We start from the raw sequence: 17509 nt of genomic DNA on the forward strand, positions 1-17509 counted from the left end.
AAACTTCAAGGGTCCAAATCAGGGCAATAGCCAGGGCAGCAGTCCTTCGTAGCCGTCGGGAAGCTGGCAACCTCGCAGCAAAGACTTTCGGACCACGTCGACATGCAGGGGTCGTTGAAGTGGTTGGCCTTCCTCCAGAATTTTCACACGAAGCTCCTCACGAACCTCTGGCTGGACCGGTACCGCTGGTATCGCCCCACATTGGGCGCCAACTGAGGTACTGGGTTTTTCAGAACCGGTACCGAACCGGTAACCCAGTGGTGTCAGGGAACACACCCAAAGACCTCGAGTACCTTCCTGATTCAGACCACAGAAACTCAGAGTCTTCTAGGTGAAGTCAAGGATCGATTTTATTGGCTGCAACCAAGTAACAGGCGTCCTAGAAGTACAACAACACGGGATGTATATTCTCAGGAGACTGCTCAATCTTACAAAGTCAGGCTTCTCCTTTTATATGAAATATTGTGCTTTAGGCAAACATTCTTGGATTTACAGTATACCATTCAAATATTTTCACTACAAAGGAAAAGCAGAGTCATGATGACAAGCTCACATTTCAGTTCGTTCAGCCCACAACAAATTACCCGGCAAGGCCCAGCATTTCCATCAGATACCGGTGGACCCCCAATAAAAACGGGCACCTCCCCATCATAAAGCAAGTGAGAGAGAAAAGAGCAGGGACATGTGTGAGCAAGATTCGGCAGGGTGTGTGTGCGATGAAAAGGGTTTATGGCCTGTTGTGCCTTGATGCTATCTCGTTCGGCCACTGGGAGAGGAACTGACCAAAAAGGTTTGGCCTGGGGCAATGGTTCCAGCTTGCCCAGGTCAGAGAAAAGTCAATTAAGGTGTACGTGTCCTTTGGAATCGAATTTGGCTTAATTCGTCTGCCTATGTGAGGGCAACTCACAAAATGGCTGCCGTACACAAAATGGAAGCCAAGGGTTCAGAACGAAAATGACGATTTCGAGGTGAAATCGTCACTCGAATATGACGAAAATGCTTGTACATAGTGTACTAGCCATTCTCGGTCTTTTGATATAAAAATCGTCATGCTACGACGAAGTTTAATTCTCGAGTCCAGAATTTTCAGAACTACATAGAGAGAGTGATATTTACATATTTCTCTAAGATCTTACTAATTCCCCGGGAGGAGGGAAATTGGACGATAGTTGGCTAAACAGTGGGGGTCTAAAGAGGGTTTCTTCAAAAGAGCTCGAACCATAGCTTTTTTCCAGGAGGGGGGAACTACTCCAGATAGATAGAGGAATTAACCAAGTTAAGAATGACCGGACCAACTGTCTCTGTTACTTGCTTAAGAATCCTAAGTGGGGCAGGGTCATTAGGTGAGTCACTTTTTACTCGGCCAGCAGTCATTAATAGACAGTTATAGTCCATTACAGGGAAGGCTGTTAAGCCCATTTCCTTGTACTCTGTGTCGGGCTTATCAAAGTAGATAAGGTTGGGGTCTTCAGCAGGGGAGAAGGATCCATCGATATTCTTGATTTTATTATAGAAGAATTCCGCCATTTCATTACAGCGTAAATCTGAACCGACAGGGATATCAGGAAGAGATGGGGCATTCATTAATTTCTTGACAATTTCAAAGGTGTCACAAGTGGAATTAGCAGAAGAAGTTAAAATCTTCTCATAATAGAGAGCTTGGGTGTTTCCAATTTCAGTTTTATAGATTTTGATGGCATTCTTATATTCCTGCTTTTTATCTAAGGAGAAATTCCTTCTCCAAACTCTTTCTGTCTTTTTGCAGATTTGTTTAAGTTCTCGGAGCTTTGGGGTGTACCAAGTTGCTTTATTCGGTGCTTTGTGCAACTTAATTATTGTTTTAGGAAGAACTGAATCTAATGAAGTATTAATCCAATTACCAAATTCCTCATCAGCCCTTATCGAGTCCAAGTCAAGGACTGGCCTGGTAATCTCAAGAGTTGATATCCAGGTATCTAATGGGAGTTTTGACCAGCATCGAGCTTTAATTTGTGCTAGTCGAGTTGGGGGAATAATTTGAGTTGGTGACCAGTAGAAGGGGATAAGTAAGTGATCTGACCAGGGGACTTAACTATGGAGACTGTGGTGCCATTCTTAGAGGAGCTAGAACACGTGGATCCATTGCACACCAAGGAAACAAATTAGCTTCTTCCCAGGCTATGGGACTGTGCAAGCGGCACGTCGGAAATTTGTTCCCTCCAAAAAGATGCTGGCGGCTGCGTCAATTCAGTATGCCATTTTATATTCGGCAAAACTGAAAATAACTCACGATAGCTAACACATTTCTTTACCGGCGCTAAGTTGCCATTAACATTCTTCAAACATATAAGCTCACGAAAATTGGCTTCACCGTCACCGAAACACTCAGACATTAACCTGAATATTAGTGGTAATGACTGAATTCTATGATCTTATTGTATTTGTGGATGATTTGCCGGTCTCTTGTTGCTTCCCGTCCTGATTGGATGTTGTTCACTTTACATATCGGAATATTGCACCTGACTTTTATGCATTCATTGGCGCTATTGTTCTTGGTATGCATGCAGAAGATAATGTTCTATTGTGTAATTTCAGGGACTCGTAAACACACTAGATCCAATTTGTTCGCACAAATCATCATCACCTTCATTGGTAATGTTTGGCGTCCGCTCACAGTGCAATGACTGAAACTTTCTTTTTTTTTTATTGTCCTCATTTAACAAAGAAAGCTTGTGGGTTTGGAGAATATAGCCGGTTCAACCAAAAAAAGACTGCAGAACATTATAAAAGTAGAAAGGAAGAAAGAATACCCAGTCACTTCTCAAAGAAGGAAGGCCTGATCAGGCCCCCGGGTATTTATCTACGGCAGCACTTTTCAGTGGAAAAAACAAGGCTCCTCCTTGTATGTAGGCCATTCCCATCTAGCCTTAGCTAGTTTTCTGTCCTTTTGGCAAAATGAGCCGATTTGTAATCATTGGACCGGAAAGAAAAAGACGTCCTGCCATTAAAAGCACACAGTGAAGAAAGGAAAGAAACAAAAGACAGTATAAAACCAGCCTAAACAGAGGCGAAAGTTATAAACCAACTATCCCAGAGATCCCAGAATCTTGTTTTTTTAGCCTGTTTACTTACTCAGTCACGATTTGAGATACGTTGGACTGAGCTTATCCATGTTGTTTTAGTGGGTGAGATAGGTACAACCCATTTAATATAAATTTCCCGTTGTGACATGAGAATTAAGACAAAAAGTAGTGCCCTCTGATCTCTTGAGAAGACCTGATTTTCTGTCTCATTTACACATACCCCAAAAATCACTGTTGATGTGGTTAGCCCCACTGTTCTACCTAAAATTTCAGAGATAATATTACTCACATGATCCCAGAAGAGCTTGATTGAAGGACATTGCCAAAACATGTGTACTTCGTTTACCTTGATTTCACCACATTTCAGACATTTCCTTGCCACTCCGTTCCCCATATTGGAAAGTTTTGAAGGTGTCCAGTAAGCCTTATGAACAGTAAAAAGATGTTTTCTTTTCAGAGGGGCAGCTTTCACACATGACCAAAGAGTAGACATGGATACTTGCCCGAGAGTGTCGAGGTCATCATCCGGCATGTCGTTCTTCCAGCTCTCTGTGTATGGGGTCGCTTTGTTGTCTCCAATCTCAATCAGTCGCCAATACCATGCTGCCACTTCTTTTCGTATTGATCTTGTGGCGATTAATAATTTTATTACCTCCCCATTTCCTACTAGTTCATTTCTGATTGATCTTGACCAGCCGAGGATTTGCACGTACTTAAACAGTGTTATTTGTTAAAGCAGAGAAACACTGCCATGGAATTAGGTCTTTTTCTACTATTAACTCTCCCCATTTTACTATCCCGGCTCTATGTAATGGTAGGGTCAGAGTGTCTTGCAGACATGCCGGGGTACCCTGGGACTCCCAAATTGGTGATTCTTGATTAAAGTACGGCATATCCGATAGTATCCTTGCTTGAACCCAAACTTTAAGGGCAGCAGTAAGAATCTTCAGCCTGACCTTTTTGTAAAATTTGGGGTGGCCAAATTGTAAAAGAAATGAGTCGGTTTGAGAATTATATGGCTTTGTTAAGGCTACAAAAAGAGGTGAATATGTCTGGGAGTTGTTAAGAAGTTGGTCAAAGCTTTTGAGTTGGAAAGCACAATAGTAAAGATATAAATCCGGTGTAGCCATGCCACCATTAGATTTTTTCCTCATAAGCATCCTCTGCGAAATTCTAGGGTTCTTCTTTCCCCAAGTGAATGAGGAGAGGAGCCCTTGTGCTTTCTTAAACCAGGATTTAGGGAACTATAGCGGAATGATATCAAATAAAAAAGTAAACCTAGGTGAGGTCGACATTTTTAGTAAGTTAGATCTGCCTATATCCGAAAAAGGAAGTTTCTCCCATGCCTGCATTTGCTGTTTTACACTGCTCAGAGTTTGCTCGAAATTTAATTAAGCTATCTTATCAATATCCTTTGTTATTTGAACCCCGAGATATCTTATTTGTGTTTTTAAAAACATGCTCTTATAGGGGGAATTCCACAACATCAGCTCTGTTTTCTGCTGAATTATGGTATAGCCAGATACCCTCCCAAAGTTTTCTATCTTTGCCCAGATATCTGGAAGTGCTTGTTCCAGGTCCCCTGTCAGAATCATAAGATCATTTGCGTAGAGCCCTATCTTTTTCTCCCAATCCATACAGATGAAAGGTGGAATAGTTTGACATGATCTTAATTTACAGGCCTGGGGCTCCATGTAGAGATTGAATAGGAGAAGCGAAAGGGGGCAGTCTGTCTAGTTCCTTGGAAGATTTTAAAATGCTTTGTTAGGTTCCCATAAAAAGTATCCTTGCCGAGGGATCTTTATATAGAGCTTTAATTGCTGTTACAAAACTTCCTCCCAAATCGAAGCGTTTAATTGTTTATATTAAGAAGGGCAAACTGACCCTATCTAAGGCCTTGGAAGCGTTGAATGTTAATACTGCCAATGGAATCTGATATGCATTTTCCAGATCTATCGCCCCTATTAGGTTTTGTGTTAGCTCTTTCAATTGCCTTCTTTTTACAAAACCATTTTGATCGGAATGTATTATTAAGCCTGCAACTTTATCAAGTCGTTTAGTGAGGTTTTGGGTATAGATTTTATGGTCACTGTTTAAAAGCGAGATGGGCCTACAGGATTAGCAGTTTTGTGGGTTTTTGTTTGGCTTCAGAATTAAAGTAATAGTTGCCTCATTCCATGATGGTGGTACTTCCTGCACTTCCTGAAACAATGAATTCAAAAGTTGACATAGAAAAGGTGCCAGTTCATCTTTCAGAGCAATATATAGTTCATTAGGGATGGCATCTGACCTGCAGCTTTCCCTCTTTTTAATGTTTTAATTACTTGTGACACTTCTCCTATCGTGATCTGGTCGCTCAGATTTTCTCTGTCCATAGCAGATGCTGTGGGAAGTTGGACACTTTGGAAGAAGGTTTCTATCATCTATTGCGACGGAATTAAGTCTTCAGAATATAGATCTGAGAGGAAGTTGACAAAAGCTTCTCCAATATCTATGTCTTCTTCTAGGATTCTCCCAGTGTTAGGGCATTTAAGGCTTTTCACAATATTTCTGACCAGGTCCGATTTTGTTTTCAACGCCAGAAATTTTCCATACCCCTCACCATATTCGTGATGGGCGAGTCTACTTGCCTCCAATTTTTTTTTGTTTATTGCCTCTAAGAAATCTGTTAGCTCGTTTTTAGCCAGAGATAAGTGTTGCAGAATAGACGGGTAAGTTGGTACTTGTTCAGCTATTAAAGATTTTTGGGGGATTTTGGCTTCTATTTTTCCAATTTCTTCTCTTGATTTTTTATTTTGTGAAACAGATGGGGAGATTAATAGTTCCCTTAGAAAGGTCTTGTATGAATCCCAGACATTGGTTAGAGCTGTTGAGCTTTCATTGAATATAAAAAACTCTGTTGTGGCTATTTTTAACTTGTCAATAATTGAGGGTTCTAGGAGTATAACCCGATTCAAAGTCCATCTGTGAGGGGCTGGATGCTGTGATATTGTAATTTCTAATGAGATGGCAGAGTGATCAGATAGGTGCTCTAGTAGATGGATGATTTTATTTGTATCTCTACAGGTGATACGGTCCACCAGAAAAAAATATATTCTTGATTGGTGACCATATTCCTTGTTATGGTAGGTGTATTTTCCCCGTGCCGGCCCTGACACATGCCCTTTTTCACTCCATATGTCTATGAGACCCCCCTTTATCATTAGATGTTTAAGTGTTTTGAGGGGTTTTGGAGTTGCCCCTGCAGCTCTCATGGACGTAGAGTCATTAATGGGATTTAATACTAAATTAAAATATCCTCCTATTATGATTTGGTCATTTACATCGACCAATTGGAGAAACAGAGATTGAAGATGGGACAGATCGTCAGTATTCGCACCATAATAGCTAGCTATCGGAATATTGCACCTGACTTTTATGCATTCATTGGCGCTATTGTTCTTGCTATGCACGCAGAAGATACTGTTTTATTGTGTTATTTCAGGGACTCGCAAACACGCTAGATCCAATTTGTTCGCACAAATCATCATCACCTTCATTGGTAATGTTTGGTGGCCGCTCAGACTACCAGTGCAATGACTGAATCTAGTGACTCTGTGGTATTGGTTCCTATGCTGCCACATGATACTGTTTCCTTGATTGCCTTGTATCGATCAGCTGTTTGTATATTCTAACATATTGGATTGATGCCTCGTACTTCTATACATATATGGGCACTATTGCGCAACCTGTGCACTGAATGGAACAAATTACGCTGCTCTTAGTCAGGGACTCTCACATAACTTAAATCCAGCCACCCTGCCTTCGGCAGGTTATGCTGCCAACACAGGCCCCACAGGTAGGTCTCCCATGTTTAACACTTCTAATTCTTGGGGTATTGTTGTTTACGGAGGGAGGGGTAATTACTCAACCAATTGGAGAGGTTGTATTGGGTGAGGGTGGAGGGAAGGGTATAAAAATGGTTCCAGACACACGTATCTCAGATACATCGTACGCACACAGGTACATCACACAAATGCCCAGGAGGTTCGACGTCACGTTGCCACACACTGAGAAGGTAGCGAGTTTTGTTAGGACCCACAACGCAACACAGACACTAATCCTAATCAGCCTGACATGAGAAGAAGCGCCATTATGCAGTTGCTGATATTGTGTGGTCATCACTGCCACACGCCATGACTGAAATTAAATTCCTTACATGGAACATTCAAGGCCTTAATGACTTTAAAAAATCTCGACTTGTACACGCCTACCTGCGCAGACACCACATCGATATCTGCTTTTTGCAAGAAACTCACTTACAGCGCTCCCTAGACACCAAACTGCGCAATAGATATTGGGGCGAAATACATTCCGCTCCCTACTCCAATTACGCACGTGGTGTGGAAATTCTCAACAAGAGAGGGATTGGCTGGGTTACTACCAAGGTGTAACAAACAAGTTTCCTATTGGTATTTTGTTATGTTTAGGACTTCGTCTAATGAACACAATGTTGTTATTTTGTAAGTAGAACCACAAAAAAGCACTGACATTTTGAAAAAAATCACTGTATTTTATTTTGTGACATATAAAAAACCTAATAAGTTTAAAATTGTTTTCACAAATACATCTATTACTTTATTCTCCCTGGGGATAGCAAGCATACATTCTCTCTTGTTTCCTCTCCCCACCAATTGAAGAATTATTAATACAATGCCTAATCCTCATATACAATTATTCATGAAAACATGTCTCATCATTATAATTCTATCCCACAGTGTTAATATACAATATATTCAGCATTGAGTTATCACACAATTTATTAAAAACCAGAGGCATATGGCCCCACCTTCCTCAGGACACAGTAGGGACAGTAGGGACTGTATGCTTTTAATTATTGAAACAGCTCAGGAGTATATTTTAGTGGAGAGAAGGGAATTGGATAAAATGGAAACAGAACTGAAAACAAGTAGCACTAATGCCCTAGATGAGGCAAAGAAAAAATTAAAAGAAATAGAAGATGGTGTGAATGGTTTCCGGGAATACCTAATAGGCAAGAAATCCAATAAATTAGGAAAGGACATAAATAGATACAACACAGAAGTCTATCCTTATACGAAGAAAGACTATTATGATACACCTGTGCAAAAAACGTATCCAAATCAAAAAAGAAACTGGTACCCATATCGCCCGAGAGGACAGAAGAAAAACGTACGTTTTTCAGATTCCTCATATGTGAGTACAGAGTCTGAAGGCGAGACTCACATAGGCAATAGAAAAGAACAAAATGGTGGTCAACAGAGAGAGCAGAGAGAACAGAGAGAACAAAGACCTTTTTTAGGGCAACACCCACAGAGACAAAACCAGAGAATGAGAGGGAGAGGTCGGGGGAATTACCAACGACCCGCACCTCAATTCAGACCGACATATATGAAAACAAGAAGTCAGAAAATATGGGATTAAACCTAACAAATAAGACTCCAATTATAAATCTATCGAAAAAGGACTTAAGTATTGATGAAGAAAAGGTCCTAGGTCTAGGTCTAGGCTATGCCCCAATCTCCAGGCCCAATTCATATGAAATTCAAAAAGACATTAGAAGTCTATTTAGAAAGGTGAGATTAAGAGGATTTTTTTCAAATAAGGAACCAATAGAGAAAGTGAATTTATCTGGACTTAAATCACAATCAATTTGGACTCCAACATGGAGTAGGGTTAATAAAAACATAGAACTATTCGAAAAAGCTGTGGAAAAAGATATAGAGGATCTGTTAAGAGTAGACATGAAATCATCTAGCAACAATCTATCTGAGAAATGTAGGGATGCACTAACAGACTTAGAACAATGTGAGAGCATAACGATTAAGCCAGGAGATAAAGGGGGAAGCATTGTCCTCATGGACACAGAGGATTATAATAAAAGAATGCTTTCCCTATTATCAGTAAGAGAGCACTATAGATCGTCATCTTTAAATGAATGGAAGAGTCTCCAAAGAAAAATCAAAAGCACTTTAGATCTGGCTAAAGATGATAAAATAATATGTCCAGATGAATATGACTTCTTATACAATCTCCATCCGGTCTTACCAGCAATATACGGACTGCCAAAAGTCCATAAAAGCCTGAACAATCCCCCGATGAGGCCAATTGTCTCGAGTTTAAACTCATTAACAGAACCACTAAGTATATATGTGGACAAATTCTTAAGACCCACAGTAGCCCAACAAAAATCATACACAAAAGATACAACTGAGATGATTAAAAAAATAGAGGGCCTTAAATTTGATGAGCACAAACAGTGGCTAGTGTCTCTAGATATAGAGGCACTATACACCAATATCCCACAAGAGGCAACAGTAGAGACAATAAGAGAGCTTTTAATGGACGAAAATGGTGATTTATCTGAGCATTCATACTTCCTCATCGAATTAACTGAAATAATATTGAAAAATAATATATTTCTGTTTGAGGATGATCTTTATTGTCAGATCGAGGGCACTAGCATGGGGGCCACCTGTGCTCCTAGTCTGGCATGCCTCTATGTTGGTGCCTTTGAAAATAAACACATATATAACGAGGCTGCACCCTTCTATGAGAACGTGACCCACTGGTCACGTTTCATAGACGACATATTTTTTGTCTGGGAGGGAAGTGAAGATGACTTGATAGAATTTATAGAGTGGCTGAATTGTGGAGATCCCAACCTGAAGTTTACCTCAACATGGAGTCAACAATTCTGTGATTTTTTAGATATTAAAATCAAGGTAAAAGAAAATGAATTAATGGTTGACCTATATGTAAAACCCACAGATAGAAACACCACACTTCATTATGCAAGTGATCATCCAAAATGTCAGAAGGATAACATCCCTTTCGGCCAATTTCTGCGACTTCGCAGAAATTGTACAGATAGAAAGGACTCTGAAGGCCATGCAGAAAATTTAAAATGAAAATTAAAGAATAGAGGTTATCCTAACCGAATAATAAAAACTGCCTATGAAAGAGCCAAATATTATAATCGGGATGCACTCTTTGAGGATAATCACCGACAGAAGTCAGATATGAACAGAATAGTATTTGTGTCCAATTACTCCATAGCCAGTAATAAGATAAAAAACATCATAAATAGAAACTGGAGCTTTTTGCAAGATATAACGAAAGAGAAGGTAGAGAAACCTCTATTCTCCTATAGGAGAAATAAAACCATCAGGAACAGATTGGTAAAGACTTACAGAGTAAGAGTAAACTGGAGGAGCACATCAGATCAGCATGCACTAACTGCAAATCAATAATCCCGGGCCAAAAAATGTAATTAAATGATGGTTCGCACAAGATACAAGGAATGTTCAATTGTAAATCAAGGAATGTAATCTATTTGATCTTGTGCCCCTGTGGGAAAGGATTTATAGGTGAGACAATGAGGGAGATACGAACTCGCCTCAATGAACATAGATCAGCCTTAAGGACTAATAAGATCAATGCCCCGCTCACTGAACACTGGTCACAACACAAACACCGAGTGGAGGACCTAAGATGGTGTATCCTGGAGTCACTTTATCCAAAAGAGGAGAAAATATGGATAAAAAACGAAAAACAAGAGAGCAATTCTTCATGTGTAAATTCAGGACATATACATATGGACTGAACAGCCGTGAGGAATGGGAACGACTGTACAGATAAAAACCCACAGTCCCAGATTAATAACAGAGTTTAAGGGTATTGCTCAAAGAAATTCTTTGGCCTAGGGAACCTGTGTCCAAAAAATATATTGTTTGCAGAAAAATTATAAAGAATTTATAAGTTTCACCAACCCAAGTATAAGCGATAAAACATCCATAATGTACGTCATAAGTGCATTAATGTAGGAACCCCGTTGTAAACCTTGCAAAGAGACAGAGAGATGGTGGGGAATTAAACACAATTTTAAACTACAATTTCAAACTAAGATCTCATTGGCGATATTTAATTATATCGCGAATATTTAAAGTATACTTATCAACATATATTAATAAACAAACATCGCATGGCATTTTATGCAAAAAAGGTAATATTTGTCCATTTATGCTAGCCCAATACAAAAAAGCGAAAAAGTATGTTTGAGAATGAACCGCCAACATTTAAATAAAATGGATATTCGTACCCGATTTGTACCATTAAGAATACTGATAAAAAACATCTAATCGTTAGTTAAAATGAAAACATTTTTCAAATATAACAAGGGAGCATATCTCCCCATATGCGTTTGCCTATTACAAGATGGTGGAACGAGGATCCCTGAGAAGGGAACACGAGGACGGACACACCAATATGTGTAGGTCACGTGAGGGAGATAGCGCACAACGTAAAAACGCCGTTCCCGATGTCTGCCGGCCGTTTGATTCCTGAGAACCCGGCTGTCTTTCTGCAAAAGCCACAGTGCACCCCAGGTAAGCGATCATTGCGCTTTGGTTTCGAAATATCATAACCTGGTAAAGATTAAGGAGGGAAAGCGGTTTTAAAAATCTGTCTAGCTTGGTGACTATCGTAGCGACTGCTAACGCTCATACGATGTGTATCCATTAATCGAACCCGTAAAGAGGGGGAATATGGACTTAAAGTAAACTGGTAGATCGGGAGTAAACCGGCTAAATTATACTGAGCAGTCAAAAAAATCGTAAAAGAATAAAGCGGATAATCGTTACGTATTTATAAATATAATAGAAGCCAAAGGAAAGCCTGAAAGATAGCTGTTACCATTGATAATCTAACAATTAATGGTATGGCGTGGGGCAATCGTTATGCAATGACAAATACAATAGAAGCCAAAGGAAAGTCTGAAAGATAGCTGTTACTATTAATAATCTAACAATGAATGGTAAGGCGTGGAGCAATGGAGACAATAAAAGTCATTTAATGTGTCTCTACAGATTACAATACGCTGACTAATGAATAAATACGGTATATGAACGAAGGGGCAAAATACAAATATTTAACAAGAAAAAGACAAGCCAAAGGTAAGTGCCCTTTACTCACGAACTAGTGGCAGAATAACAGGACAAAGGGACAGTACAATATGATTAAAACTGTATATTATTCTTTAGAAAACAGAGCAAAACTCAGGGAGATACAGCGACCTGTAAATTATTCATCAGGAGCTGCAAAATTGAATTGAACATAAGCAACCTTGCAAAAATATAGGGTGAGTCATGCTGTTAAAATCTAACATATTTTGAAATTGAGTTATCAAGGGCAATGTTAAATATCATTCTCTTGTCCTCGCCATAGATTGACTCTGAAAATACTGTCTATCACGTAATCAAGTGAAACAGACCATCGCAACGAGGAATGCTTATTGGTCTTTAAAGGTATGAAATCTATACAAATGGAATAGATAAACTCCGGTGTTTAATTAAGAGCATGAGCCGGTTGATCAGACCCTGAATAAATACAAATAACGGGGTGTGTGAATTATTATATATAAAGGATAAGATAACAAGTGGGACCACATATAGCACGCACCTGAATAGAAGGGTGGGTGTGATTAAGGGTATGGAAATGCACTGAATATTATGAAAAAACCTGTATTTTTACATACCTTTTTATACATGTTTTTATATATTTTTTATATTTGTTTTTTATTCACAGATTGTTGTGTTTTAACTGTGTCCTGAGGAAGGTGGGGCCATATGCCGATCCACCGAAACGCGTCGACAAAAAACCTCTGGTTTTTAATAAATTGTGTGATAATTCAATGCTGAATATATTGTATATTAACACTGTGGGATAGAATTATAATGATGAGAAATGTTTTCATGAATAATTGTATATGAGGATTAGGCATTGTATTAATAATTCTTCAATTGGTGGGGAGAGGAAACAAGAGAGAATGTATGCTTGCTATCCCGAGGGAGAATAAAGTAATAGATGTATTTGTGAAAACAATTTTAAACTTATTAGGTTTTTTATATGTCACAAAATAAAATACAGTGATTTTTTCAAAATTTCAGTGTTTTTTTGTGGTTCTACTTACAAAATAACAACATTGTGTTGATTAGACGAAGTCCTAAACATAACAAAATACCAATAGGAAACTTGTTTGTGACGCCTTTTGCTACCCAGTTCCTGTTGGTTTACAGGGTGTCTCTCTTTCATTTATACTTACTACCAAGGTGACCATTGACCCAGAAGGCAGGTTTGTTATTATAGAGGGTAGGTTATTAACTACATCATTAACAATGGTAGCAGTCTACAGTCTAAACACGGACGATCCCAACTTCTTCTTAAACCTACGGGCCAAAGTCACAGCTCTACACGATGGTGCAATCATTTGGGGAGGAGATTTCAATGCTGTTCTTGCTAACGCAATAGATAGATCGGGCACCCCCAGAAACCCAGATCCCAATGCTACAAAGCACATACATTATATTGCAAAGTCAAACACACTTGAAGACATGTGGCGCAGCAGACACCCAGGTACTCGGGAGGGTACATGCATAACCTCATTCCACAGGGCTTGTTCTAGGATAGATTACTTGCTGGTAACCCTAGATGTGGCATCCTGTACAATTGAGGCAGAACATCTGAAGAACCGTTCATTCCCACTTACTGGGTTTCGGCGGCGGGGGAACCGCCCAAGTCTTCCATACCCTCCTTAAATAGAAAAAAAGAGAAACAGGAGCCTTCGTCTGCAGGAGGAACCAAGTTTTATTCGAATAGCCCGGGCTATGGAACAGAGCCCCAAGCTCATCGGAGACAAGACAGAGGAGGCTGCTGCTTCACTCCGCAGCTTACAGACCTTATATACACATTACCCACCTTAAGAAACCAGTTTGGATGGGGGCCTGGCGCCCCCGAGTGAGAAACAAGTTACGCCATTCTTTTTTCAGGCAGGACGGTGCTGCAACAGATGGTACAAAAGATTACGGACAGGTCTTGAACAACAGGATATGTGAAAGAAACAAGTGCTGGGACGGTGGCGTGACCAAGACTTGCGAAACAGGGAGGGTGTGTGCAGGAGTTCAGTCTGAGGGCGGTGAGGCCAATTTTTTGTTCCCTTTTGCAAAATTGGTTCAACCACAAGGAGCAGGAAGGGCAGGGGGGTCGTGACAGTTTAAAATGTCATCAGACATCAGCAGAAATGACCAGGAGGGTCGTGCAGAGGTGTTTGACAAGAAATTGCAATGCAAAAATAATGGAGTCCTGACACAAAATAAATGCCGACAAGATGGACACTTTTCCTCAGAGCCTCCTTTTGCCATTGAGTTCGAAATACCCTAGGAAACGTCGATATTCATGAGATCATCTATTTCTTGTTGGAGCATCATCTTCAAATTGGTGTCGTGAATGTTAGAAGGTTGAGGCTTGAGAGCCTGAACACAAGTTGCACAGAGCATTGGCAGGCACTGAATGCACAAACAGCAGGAGACTTGGACAGCTGCTCCCAAGGCAAGGAAGATGAGGACCCTCTATCCCCATTGGGAAAGGAGGCCCCTGATCCAGCTTGTGAGGGACCAGTTGCCTTCATCCTGATGAATTTCAGAGGAGAGGTGATGCAGACGTTGGATGGCATCATATACTGTGGATGCGTGATCTGGAATATACACACAGCAACTTGAGCCAATCAATTTATACACACTACCACGATCAGCGAGGATGATATCAAGGACAATACGATTTTGAGGTGTTACAAGGCGGTTTTCCTGCAGCTCTGCAGTGATGTTGGACAGGGCACCAGCTGTTTCTGTGATGGTGGCCTCAAGGACCCTGGTCAGTCCTCGTATTATCCGACTGTTTGCCATGGGGCCCCAGAATGGGAGTAAACCCTTAAAGAAGTCCCGGCTTCCTGGCCTACTGTATCGTCAGTCGATATGACACCCCTACGTGTGCGGCGCAAAGCGCTCTTCAGCAACAGGTGGTAATCTTCATGGGTAGAATACGTTGATGGAAGGAGGTAGGCCAGATAGCAGGTACTAGACCAGTTACGGGGGAGCCAAGTGTAGGCTGCTGTGCCTCAGATAAAATAAGTGTTGGGGAACATCACCAACTTTGGAGGAGACGTAGAGTTTAAAGTTTTAATGATGTCACAGATACTAGTACCAACTTTCTTAGTTCCGAAGCCATGGATGCAAACACGGCCCACACATTTATTACATTCTGAGTGTTTTGTACATCAGGTAGTAGCCTTCTGGCGTGAAATTTGGTAAATGTTAGTCGAGAAGTTGAGTTAAATACCACCATCTCACAGAGTTCATCCGTTGGTAATAGCAATGTTGATGAGCCGGTTGATGAGCCGGTCGGGCAAAAAGGGGTGTTGGTTTTGCCAGACCTGTTTCGCCAGAAGTCATCTCGAAATTTTCCAAGGACAGAATTGGCAGTGCCATTGATAGTATAGGCCCCCTGCATCAACATCCACCGTGCAACACAGGACCCTGTAAGGAAAAAGGATAAGGAAAGAATGGGACAAGTTGTTTCATAGAATGCAGCATCAGTCCACATAGCCAACAGTAGGAAGTATTTATGATCAGCTGATGAAGATCTGGAAAAAGGTGTTATTGAAAAATTCTGCACGGCTGGGAAATTCGTGGGCGGGTAACGTGAAATACTGATGCTCTGCAGGAGTCGGGGTAGGAGTTGGTGGGGTAACAGGATAGTAGATCAGTAACATCCAACTGATGATAGACAAGATGATTGAGACAAATAGCTTCACCACGGGGGCCACGAAGCACTTGCTAAGACTGACATATCGTTTCTGTACTTGGGTGTATTCGACGGCTGCCATTGTACTAAACCATGGTCCACTAGCGGCTGTCTGTGATTGGTGGTTGCTTCACTGGATGCAGGTGCCAAGAGCCCTAGGCGCGTACCTTAGTCTGACACACCAGCACCGGTCTTAGCCGGGAGATCACAGCCCTACAGCCTATAGGTACCTGGGCGAAGTCAAGGGCAAGCCTTACTTCTGGAACGCAGGTTATATCGGGTACAAGTAGGAACAGTACGGTCGGGGAATAATTGTTCCTGATGCTGAGCAGAGTGAGGGGAGTGTTCCACCTTTCCCTTTAGTATACTGTCACTCTCTGCTTCCGTTGATGTGAAATGTAATCTTGCGTTGCTGAATGGAACAAACGTCGGGACTATTTTTGTCTCTGAGTCTCCTCATCCTTCTCTCACCCACTGATCATAGGGGAGAGGCAGAGGCACTCGTCTACAGTGTGTCGCGTGGATCCAGTTCTTCCGTCCTTCAACTTTCACGGCAGTGCAGGTGGCCAGTAACACCTGATGGGCTGTGTCCAGCAGGGCTCGAGGCTCTTAGTACATTGAAAGTTGTGAATCAGAACCCAGTCGCCAGGTTAGATAACGTGCCCTGGACCCTCGATTTTATCAGGTGTGGCCTCATGCACCTGGTGGTAAAGAGTACGAAAAGGTGTTAGTCAAACTGTACAGATAATCAGTCAACACAGGGTATTCAACATCAGACAGTTTCTGGGGCCGTGGAACACCCCACACATTTGCAGGCCTCCTGAACACAATCTCATGGGGAGGTAGTCCTATCCTGGTATGGGCCGTTGTCCTGACAGACAGCAGAGCCATGGGTAGGACATCAACCCACGTGACACCTGTCTCAGCTACAATCTTGACCATTTTAGTCTTTAGGATGCCATTGTACACCTCCACTAGACCTGCTGACTGGGGGTGGTTAGCTGCATGAAATTTTTGTTTCATACCCAGTGCTGAACAGACATACTCAATTATTTGAGCCGTAAAATGTGTCCCGTTGTCACTCCAGACCAAAAGGGCCAACCAAATTGCGGGAAGTATTCTTTCAATAGTATTTTAGCGGTAGTGATAGAGGTGCAGTCTTTGACAGGGTAGGCCTCCACTCATCGGCTGAAGGTACAGACCACCACCAGGACGTATTTTGAATTGCTACATCTGTCCATCTGGATATAATCCATCTGGAGGGCTTTGAAAGGAAAGGTAGGGGCAGAGAATCTTCATCCAGGGGTTACTGTACGTTTTCCCGGGTTGTACATAAGGCAAATCATGCATGTTTTGACCACCCTCTCAGCATATGCTGGTCTCTTTGAGTAATACCAGGTGGGTTCCAGCAACTTACATATCCCTTTCGCATTAATGTGAGCAGGGCCATGTGCCATCGTTACTACTGGTATCACGTGACTTTCGGGCAACATCCATTTTCTCTCCATAGTGATACGGCCCAACAACCATCTATTTCCTTTACCGCCAAAAGCTCCGTCCACATCCTCAGCTCCTCAGGGGTAGCATGGATGGGACTGAATATCGATCACATTTTGTACTGTATCTTCAACCATGCCCCCCTCTGCCACCCACCTGGCGGGACCTCCCACATACATTCCTTACTTTTTCTTAAGAACTGTGTCTGGCTGTCTGGTCAGCCAAAGCATTGCTTTTTCCAACATCATCTGTCACTTTCTTATGCGGTTTACATTTTATGATGGTTACCTTTCTGG

The sequence above is a fragment of the Lissotriton helveticus genome, chromosome 7, assembly GCF_964261635.1.
Source record: "Lissotriton helveticus chromosome 7, aLisHel1.1, whole genome shotgun sequence".
Taxonomy (NCBI): Eukaryota; Metazoa; Chordata; class Amphibia; order Caudata; family Salamandridae; genus Lissotriton; species Lissotriton helveticus.